Consider the following 10,991-nt stretch of genomic DNA (forward strand, 5'->3'; position numbering starts at 1 on the left):
CTTTGTTTTCATAACATTTTGTTCCGCGGCTGATCGTGTTTTTGGCTGCAGTGATTGTGTTTTGGCTTAGAGAGATAAGGGTGCGTTAATGGGCAATTACAATTGTGTATAGGTTGGTAAATGAACAGGGGACAACTGCGTGTTGGAGTCCGTGTTGTGTTTTAGCGGTCGATACCGCTGTTGTCATCGGAAAATATTGCAGGTGAAGATGATGATGACACGAGTGGTGTCGCAGCCCTCGGGGCACCACATACACCCCCCGTTAAAATCACGCCACGTCCTCGTGGCACAAAGCGTTCCGCCCGGCGGACGACCATGGAGGGCCAAGACGGGGATGGCGGGATCGTGGGGAGGAGTCCTGCGAGAGACGGGACCTGAAGAGACAGAAGAAGGTTGACCCCACCGGCGACGAAGACGACGCCGAGGAGGAGCAGCCACCCCACCAAGGGAGGAAGGGGTCGAAGGCGGGGACCGAGAGACGGATTCTGGAGCGCGTGAAGTGCTGTAGGGAGGGCCATCGGGGGGTCCAGAGACGACCCGTGCGACGGCTGCGGGGAGGGGAAGGGGCAAAGGTGAGTCCTGGCCAGGAGCGATGAGACCACGTCACGTCCGATGTGGAATGGGGCGCGATGAACCGTCAGCGGGGCGTCACCGTCCATAGTAGCAGAGGCAGGGAGGCTGAAGGCGTCGGAGTGGGCACTACAGCCCATACCGAGGCGGAGGAGACCTGTCCTGTTGATGGTCTGCCTGTATTTGGAGACCGGGCTGTCCGGCAGACCATGGTGACCATCTGGGGAGTATCGGAAGGAAGACCCAGCCCGCAGGAGACGGATGAAGACTGGGGGAAGACTCTGAGGAGAGACTTAGAACACAGCGAGAGGGCGTCTGGGCGATCGAGAAAGAGAGCGATCTCGCAGCGCTGGACAGAAGTCGAGTAGACAGGGGCGACAGGGGACATACATAGAGCAGGTGGTGTTTAGCACAGCGGTCCAAGGAGTCTAAGAGCATATAGTGAGTGCGGTCTTCAGAAACCGCAAGGTAGTGGAAAGCGTGTCGGTGTGCAGAAAATATGGCGTGCCATCAAGATGAAAAGGCAACGCGTCCATTTTAAACACATCGAACACGTCAGAGGGATCCCTTTCATGGGATTTGTGGGCAGAAGTGAAGGTTCCTGAGGAAAGCGTACCTTTAGAAATAACCCTAGAGACATCTCTATACAATGCTAAATATTCATGTGCTGCAGGGAAAAGTAAGCCTGGTAATGGAGGACGCATTGCTGAGCACACGAAATAGTACATCATTTGGAAGGAGGAGAGGGAAACCTGCGTTTGGGACAGCTGCTGAAGGCCAAGCTTGAGATTCAGAGTATCATGATTTAGGTCACTAAGTGCCAACTGAATGAGAAGGATAGTCTCCAAAATACGCATTTCCCTTCAATTTGCAAGGTTTTAGTGAGAACTGACGGATAATAGCTGAGGCCAAAGCCGAGGCGGACTCTAGACGGGAGATGGCAGAATGAATATGACGGAGGTCCTGAACTGTGGCGTTGAGGACTTCCTGATGGAGGTTGTTGACGTCTCTCTTCTGTGGACAGAGTGTAGAGCTGGGAGAGCTTCCCTGTATCACATCTATTTGGGCCTGAGTGGCTGTACCGAAAAGGAGGTTTGCTACCGAGCCAAGGAAATCCACGGCCCTCGCTTCTGGCGAGTCCGAAATGGGCTTCCATCTCTACCACTCATAGCCGACAGGAAGCTGTTAAGATCTTTGAATAACTTCTCAAACTCAATGTGAAAAGAGTCTAGAGTGCGCCTGAGCAGACCAACAGTGGGGAACGATTGATTCATATGTTCAATCGACCATGAAACTTCCGCTGTTAGATTTGCCACGTTGATGAGAGGACGTTGATGTCGTCCGTCTTGATGACGACGGGGACAATATAGTACCGTCCTGTCAACAGCATCTAAAGACTGGGGAGAAGACGAGGCCGACGAATGGGTTGCTCCTGGAGGGACTCAAGGAAGACAAGGAGAGGGCAACACCCAGGATCTGTAATTATAGGGGCATCAGTTCGTTGGTCGTTGGCGATACTCAAGAGGGCGGTCCATCACATTGGGGAGAGAAGGTACCGTATTGGATCGTAATGAGCGACTGACACAGGGCTCTGAAGGAGCTGAGGGAACCAATGAGGGGACCTCTGAAGCATCTGAGGAGACAGGAGCTGGTGAGGAGAGCTCGAAGGAGCTGGAAAGGACAATGGCAGCGGCCTCGGGGGAATAAGTCATGGGGAGGGTCCACTTTACTACTTGATCAGGGAGAGGGTATGCACGCCTGACATTAGGAGAGCCATGGAAGCCAAGAGAGTCCTCGTGAACGACCTGAACATTATTTGTGTGAACTGTCTTGATCTTACCACCTCTAACATGACGCAGTCGTAAGACTACAGGGCTTATTTTTTCTAGCACCCTAAAAGGTCCATTGAACAAGGGCTGGAGCTTCTTTGGTTCGCCCTTTGTACATACATGCCTTAAGTAGACCTGATCTCCTACTACCACCTGTTTGGGTTTGATTTCCTAAACATTCTTTCTGACCTCTGCCATCCTATATCTATATTGGTCTGACATAGTTTATAGGTTTGCTGCGCGACACTAGAAGTAAATGCTTTATAGCTGTCAACATCATAACAAGGTTTGAGTTTCTTCTCAACCACTTCTATAGGAACATTTGGGTACATAGATAAAAGCAATAATAATGGTGAATCTTTCAGAACACGATTGTAGGCAGTGTTGTAGGCGTGTGTTGCAACCGGAAGCATTTGGTCCCAGATACCGCGATTGTCCTCGCACAAAGTTCTCAAGATATTTATTATGTTATTAGGCCTTCTATCACACCGTTTGCAGACGGGTGATAAGGAGTTGTCCTTAGATGATCAATCTGTAATAACTGAGTCAACTTCGTAAGAGAGTGTTGACGAACTCCTTTCCTTGATCCGTGACTAGAATCGGCGGGATGCTGTGTACACAGACTACGTTCTTGTAGAACGCAGCTGCCACTTCCTTGGCTGCCTTCGTACGAAGGGGTTACTACAAGAAGCGTGACAGGACGTCTATCACTGTCAGTACATACCTATAGCCTTCGTCTGAAACAGACAAAGGTCCGACAATATCCATATGGATTCTGTCAAACGGTTGGCCAACCTCTGATACCTCATAAGTGGAGCTGGCGGGATCCTCTTCTTAAACCGACAACAGACAGGACAAGATCTGACATATTGCTCCACGTCCGCCTTCATTCCCGGCCAGTACGCAAACTTGCGACAGCGTGCCAACGTAACCTTAGTGCTCCATGCCCTGCAGGTAGCATGGAATGCGCCAAAGCTAACGCGTTAGGAATGTAGCTTGCGGAACGATAACCAGTCTTTTTCTGCTTGTTGTATCCATCGCAAACATCGCGGTAGAGAATGCCGTTCTCACACACTTCACTAAGAGGCAGTTTTTGGCGCCTCTTAGCTGCATTTAACGTTACATTGCTCCTCTCTGCAACCTTTCTCTCATCTCTCTCATGTACGTTACTACCGGTGGTTTGTTCAAAAGCATGCTTCAATTCTCTCAGTTCAGGATCGCGATCCTGGTGCTCCATGAGTCCAGCAAGACTCCAATGGAGAAACTTATCCTGTTTGTCATGTCCTCCGGAGAGGCGACAGACATGTCCTGTCCACCCGTAAGGGTGACAGACATAATTCGAGCATCCAATTCGCCTCTATCACGTCGCCTCCTGATTCCTAATCCTTGACAAAAAAATCTGCTACCATGTTGCTGGAGCCTGGGAGATAATCAATACTAAAGTCAAATTCTCCTAGAAGTGTCTGCCAGCGTGCAATCCTGCTGCTAGTACTGTGCTTTTAACAGCCAAGTCAGTGGTCTATGGTCCGACAGGATGTATCCTATAACCCAAGATAAGGGGTCGGTTAGTACTGAGGCCATAGATGACTGCAAGCTTCTCTCTACCGCTGAGTAGTTACGTTCTGCTCCATTCAGGGTTCTACTAAAATATGCTATGGGACGTAAACCACCATTTTCATCCTTTTGCTGCAACACACCACCTATTGCCTTATCTGACGCATCTGTAGAGATTGAAGGGCTCTGAAACCGGAAAGGCTAAAACAATGTCAGTCGTTAGACTGTTCTTTAGTGCTAATGCATGCAATGCCTCTTCATTCCACTCCAGATGTGTCTTATCATTCTGGTTACTTTCCTCCCTTGAGTAAAATTATTAAGGGGATGCTATCTTGGCAAAGTCTTTAATGAATTTTATAAAAGTTAACCAATCCCAGGAAACCTTGAAGTTCTTTTTGACTGTTTTCGGAGGAGTGAGTTGTTGCAACTGCCTGTACCTTTGAGGGCTGAGGCTTGCCAGAAGCACTAACAATGTGACCCAGATAATCTACTTGCTCTTTGAAAAAGGAACACTTATCTAGTCTTAAGGACAGGTGAGCCTTCTGCAGTCTGTCCAAGACGGCATGGAGGTTCTTTAGGTGATGGTCCATGTCTTTCCTTGTACTATCAAATCATCAAGGTATACATGTATAATTCTTCCTGTCAGACCCATGAGAACTTGATTCATGATCCGTTGATAGGCTGCAGGTGCTGTTTTTAATCCAAAGGACTGTAGTGAATTCATAGAGGCCATAAGGTGTCGTGAAGGCTGTCAAGTGTTTAGATTCCTCTGCCAATGGGACGGTGGTAGCCCTGGCGCAAATCAAGGAGGTGAATACTTTACTTTCCCTAACTGTTGCAAAATGAGGTTAATGTTAGGAGTGGATGTTTGTCATCAATCAATTATCGTTCAGAGCGCGGAAGTCGAGACAAAGTCTGACTCACCATCCTTTTTAGCAACAGGGACTAGAGGTGCGCTGTAGGGTGACGCACCAGGGCGTATAATACCCTGGGCCTCAAGGTCCTTGAGCTGAATCTCTATTTCTTTATGATATTTTACTGGTATTGGGTATGGCTTTTTATATAGGCTTGTCATTTTTAGCCTTAAAGTGTGAACATAATAGGGGTAATAGTGAGTGGCCTGTTTTTAGAGCAAACACATCAGGATACTTGTGGGTTAAGCTCCTTCAGACAGCAATTTTCCTGTTGTGAGGGTAAAAATAGCTCGTCTATCAGCTTATCGAGTACCATCTGCTTACTTGACTGGGTGACAGGCGGCTTTGTAGCTGTTTTGTGACAGCTGCTACACATTCATTAGTCGATGATTGATAGTATTCTGAGGACAAGAATAAATGTCCCATCACTTCACCTGTTGGCATCTCAATAGTTTCTTCAGTTGGGTTAGCATAGGGAATGATGAATTTACCTTTGGTTTGTTTGACGTTAGAGTTAAGGTTACTAACCTGGGAAATAAAATGAAGAAGGGATATCATTGGACCTTGGGAGAAATAAGGCTTGCTGGGCTCTGCCAATCTCTGCCTCCAGAGTGACATACCCTGCCGTGCCTGGGAGCAAGGACGCCACGTTAATAGCGTATGCTTTCACTGGTACTTCCTCCATCTCGTCTAAAGTAGGTTTAAGGTCGGTTAGTCAATCTTCTGGGTACGGGCTCATATCGTCCGCAGCCAGGGAATGTACTTCCACTGGGTAGGCGCCCACCATTACACTAAACTGCCCAGGTGTGGCCAGCGGTGCAGCTACCACATTTTGTCTCCACATAAATTCTAGGCCCAGCAAAACTGCTGTTGGTAACACTATACCTTGTGATATTACTACAAACTTTTCTATAATTTCTCCGTGCCCAAAGTCTACTACTACTTCGGCTATTCCTTTATTAGGGATTGGAGTCCGATCTACCCCTTGTATGGAGAGAGGTTCTGTAACTATCATCTTCCCGCCTACCTTCCTAAATAAATCTTCTATTAGGGACGCTCCTGCCCTGTGTTCAGCATTGCGTAAACCATCTCCTTTTGTGCATTAGCGCCTACGCACAACTTCAACGTGAGGGCGTTGGTAGGCTGTGGACCGCCGCAGCTACTCTGGGGTCGTTTTTTTTTTTTTGTTCTTCTCGTGGTCAGGGTTGACCCAGGAGCTACGGGGTGAGGGACCGGCCGTGTACTCCGGGCGCCAGGCAGCGCAAGGCGAGACAGGCTGACGCCTGTTTCGAGTGGGCTGGTACTGAGGGTACTGAGAGCCCGTTGGTGGGTAGGCACCCCGATCCTGCCTGCGATATGTGCCATCGCGAGCCATGTGTCCGACATACCCACACGCATACCAGGTAGGTGGCGGGGGCGCGTGCCCATATGGGCGTGTAGGTGGCGCGGCGGGCCGTCCTCCCCTTTGGGGTATCGGGTAACGTGACTGGCCTGGAGGGCGTGGAGGACGGGCTTGTGAGACATGTTTGGGTCCGATGCCTGGGTGGAACAGACGTTCAGCACTTTTATTTCTTTGGCGATATCGGCATCGGATAGCTTCGACTCTGGATAAGCTTTAATATACTCATACCCTTTCTTTAATACCTTCTGTGGGTCCCCTTTCTTCCTCCGTTAGGATGAGTAAGAGGGCCGGAGGGAAAGCCTCTGAGCCGTAAAGCGGTTATCTCAGTTAGCAAACTGGCATTGTCAGGCTTGAGAGCGATCAACCTGTCTCTCAATGTCTCCAGGCGGATGAGGAAGGTGCGGATGTTTTCTCCTGTCCGCCGTTTTGCTCTCTCCCAATTCTTTCTGAGGACCGAAAGGTCCTTACTGTGGGAAACACACGTAGGAAGTCTTCCTTTACTTTTTCCCAATCCTGTCCACATCTAGTGATACAACCGAGGAGATGATCGCGCGCTGCTCCCAGGGCATATTGTTTGGCTAACTCAATCTTTCCGGTAGTGTCCCAATTTGCCTGTGTCCGGCTTTCAATATCCTCTATCCATTTCTTTGCTAGCTTATGGCATGGAGGTTTGTGCTTTGCTACTTTTTCTTCTCCACCACAAAATATAAGAGTCCCTGCACTCTACTAAAATCATTCAAGGTATGACGGCTAAGTAGCGTGACAAGATCATCATGGGCAAGGTGATCGATTTTCCATCTCCTTTTTGGGGAGGGTTCTTGCCTCGTATGGCATTTTTAACTCTAAAGTCTTATTCCCGTAATTCCAAGAATAACTGTCTTCTCCCTCGCTTTCGGATGTGGACATACACCAGTACAATACCAATATAAACCAATATAAATCGCAAGTTTCACCACAAGTTTCACCACAAGTTTCACCACAAGCTTCACCACAAGTTTCACCACAAGTTTCACCACATGTTTCACCACAAGTTTCACCACCCCACACCTGACACCAATGTTGTAACCCGCAATCCCGGGTCACACAGGGTACACGACACACTGTTTGTATTAGTGACACTTGACTTAAAATTCTAGTACTTTAGGAGTATTTAAAGGAGTTCGTAAATGGGGTGATGAAACGGTGTCGCCTTTCTTATATGTATTTTATTCTACCTTAATACTACTTAATATTACAAAGGGTAAAAATATTGTTTAAACCAGCGACTGGCTTACGAGACTCAATGAGTCTTCAGGTTTTCTTTCACCATTGGTTACTGACGTTAACACTGGTATAATATTGAGTAAAACTCACAATAAAGTATCATAGAAATATAATCCTAAGTAAAAACTAAGATAATAGAACACAACAGATATGTTAGATACGCTTTCCTCTATGGCACCACATCACCCATACTCACAGTAGCAACGATGAATGTTCTACCCATGTTGTTCAGGGAAGGACAACTGAGTGTCCAGCAACGAACAGAGTGTTGGTTGATCTGATCTCTGGCTGTATGAATGCTTTTATATAGGCATGACATACATACAGACATCACGAGGGTAATACGTCATGTGTGAGTCATACATCAAACTCACACCGAGCTCATACAATAATCTACCCAACCGACATGTAATAAGGTCGATTTAATCTGGTAGTATTGGTCATTGCGGTGACAACGCGGTGTTTTGGCCAAGCGATTGTGTTTTGGCTTAGAGATAAGCGGGTGCGTTAATGGGCAATTACAATTGTGTATAGGTTGGTAAACGAACAGTGGGACAATCATGTGTTGGAGTCCGTAAGAAAGTTTTTAGCGGTCGATACCGCTGTTGTCATCGGAAAATATTGCCGGTGAAGATGATGATGACACGAGTGGTGTCGCGGCTCGCGGGGCACCACACTTCCACCGGACAAGCGACCACTACCGCAGCGCCTTCCGTTCAGCCAAACTCGGTGCCGGGGAAACATTCCAACAATTCTCCACCCTTCTAGGCCGACACTGATCACTGGCTCGACTCCAGCGAGGTAACTCTCTCCTTCTCGGATCTCAGGTCCTTATGATCCTTGACCAGTTTATGGCTTCCGTCCCAGCTGAGTTACGGATGTTCCTGAAGGAGAACAACATTCGCACACTAGACGAAGCCGTAAAGCGCGCCGATATCTGGGCTTCTGCCCACCGCTACTATTCAAGGTACCCTTCAGTGACTGAGCCCAACAAACGGCCGCTCTCTACTAAACCATCGTCTTCAAAGGGATCTCCACCCACTTCAAGGAAATCATCCTCAGTTAAGTGCCATAATTGTGGAGAGCCAGGCCACATTAGACCAAACTGTCCTCAAAATCCTGCATTATTCAAACAAAAGCCTAAATCTGACTCTTCCCGGGAAATGTAAAGATCGCGTCCTGCCTCTCTAAACCTTCTTGTCAACAGTACTACACTACGGGCACCATCAACGGCTCCAGGGTGTCAACAATCATTCGGGATACGGGATGCTCTAGGATTCTAGTGTCAGAGGAAGCCCTGCCCGACGTGGACGTCTCTCAGTGTAACACCGTTCGCTGCTTCGACTACTTGGGACGAGCGGATGAATTCCCGGTGGTAAGGTGTTTCCTTCGCTGTCCCTACTTCGACGGTTGAATCGACGCTGTTCGCGCCCCATTAAAGTACTGCAGCGTCTTGGTGGGTAACGTCGAAGGAGTGCGTTCACCTGACGACCCGGACAACACCAAGATCTACGAAGACACTGTAACTCCTCCTATTCCAGTTGAGGTGGCTGCTGTCCAGACCCGTGCTGCCGCCGCTCGGAAAATTCACCCTTTGGTACTCTCAAACCTCGAGCCTTTGTCTGTGACACCTAAAGAATTCTCTGATTTGCAGAAGGCGTGTCCTACTCTAGTTGCCCTGCGGAACAAGGCCGCCATTGGTGAACAAGATGTCACTCGTAAGGGTTGCACTTTTAGCTTTGAGGTATCCGAAGGACTACTTTACCGGATTTGCCTTTCGTCAGATTGCCCGAACCTGCCTGGCAAGAGCTATTTAGTGGTTCTCGCAGAACGCCGCTGTGCAGTATTAACCCTCGCCCATGAGAGTCCTCTAGCTGGCCATCTTTCACACCGTAAGACGGGGATGAAGATCGGAGAACAATTCTACTGGCCAGGTATGTGGTCTGACATCCGTAGCTTCTGTCAGTCGTGCGACAAGTGTCAGCGCATGTCCGTCAGGGGAAGAGTGAAACCAGTTCCCCTGAAACAACTCCCAATAATTACAGAACCCTTTTCAAGGGTTGCTGTTGATATCGTTGGCCCCTTGTCTCCTCCAACCTCTGAAGGACACCGGTACATCCTAACACTCATAGACTTTGCCACAGGGTTTCCTGAAGCTGTCCCCCGAAAAGAAGTTACTTCCATTTCGGTAGCTGAGGCACTGTTAGAAATATTTTAAAGAGTGGGTATTCCACGTGAGATCCTGTCGGACCGAGGCACACAGTTTACCTCGCAGATGATGTCTGAACTCCATAGGCTTATAGGAGTTAAGCCACTCTTTACTACGCCGTATCATCCTAGTGGCAACGGAGGATTGAGAGGTTCCACTCGACTCTCAAGGCATCTCTACGAAAACTGTGTTCTGACAAGCCTCGGAAATGGCACCGCTACCTACCTGCTGTTTTGTTCGCCTTAAGGGAGATGCCGAGCGATCGAACAGGATTCTCTGCCTTTGAGCTCCTGTATGGAAGGACAGTAAGGGGCCCGCTTTCGATCTTGCGCGATTTATGGGAGGATAACAAGCTCACTACTGATGATCGATCTTGCTACCAATATGTTATAGAGCTGAAGGACAAGCTAGCGGACTGTGCGAAAATCGCCGCTGAAAACGCAGACATAAGCGCCGCCAAATATAAGACATACTTTGACTTGAACTCCCAGGACCGACAGTTCAAGCCAGGCGACGAGGTGCTTGTCCTCCTTCCAGACTCCACTAGTAAGCTGCTGCTGGCCTGGAACGGTCCTTACACTGTCCTCGAACGTAAGAACAGAGTTAATTACGTCATAGAAGAAAAAGGGAAACCCAAGTTGTACCACGCTAACCTGTTGAAACGCTATTACAGACGTGCCCAGGTGAACCAAGCCGCTGTCTTGGATGAGATCTTCCTCTCCAGTGATGCACAGGATGCCCCGGAGTTAACCTTTTCTCTAGCCGAGCCGGAACTTCTCGAAACGGCCGACGATCTCCCAATCACCCCGGATGGTCGCTTGGATCAGGCCGACTCGAACACCGTCCCGGAGGTAAGAGAAACACTCACCACATCCCAACGCAGTGAACTCTTCCAGCTCATCTCCGACTTCAAGGACGTTTTCTCAGAAATTCCTGGTTGTACTTCCTCCCTCCAACATGACATAGAAGTGTGTACCACTGAGCGCGTCAAGCCTAAACTCTATCCGATCCCCCTCCATCTCAGGCCCTTCTTTCAACAGGAAGTCGAACAACTCCTCAGCCAAGGGATCATCAAGCCTTCCACGTCACCGCATTGCTCCCCAGTCGTCAATGGTCAAAAAAACTGCTGGCAACTACCGCCTTGCCGTCGACTACCGGGTACTAAACTCCATTGCAGTTTTTGATGCGGAGCCAATAACCACCATAACGGAAGACCTTCACAAATTCTTCGGGCCCAGGTATTTTTCAGA

This window comes from Eriocheir sinensis, unplaced genomic scaffold, assembly GCF_024679095.1.
Source record: "Eriocheir sinensis breed Jianghai 21 unplaced genomic scaffold, ASM2467909v1 Scaffold362, whole genome shotgun sequence".
Classification (NCBI taxonomy): domain Eukaryota; kingdom Metazoa; phylum Arthropoda; class Malacostraca; order Decapoda; family Varunidae; genus Eriocheir; species Eriocheir sinensis.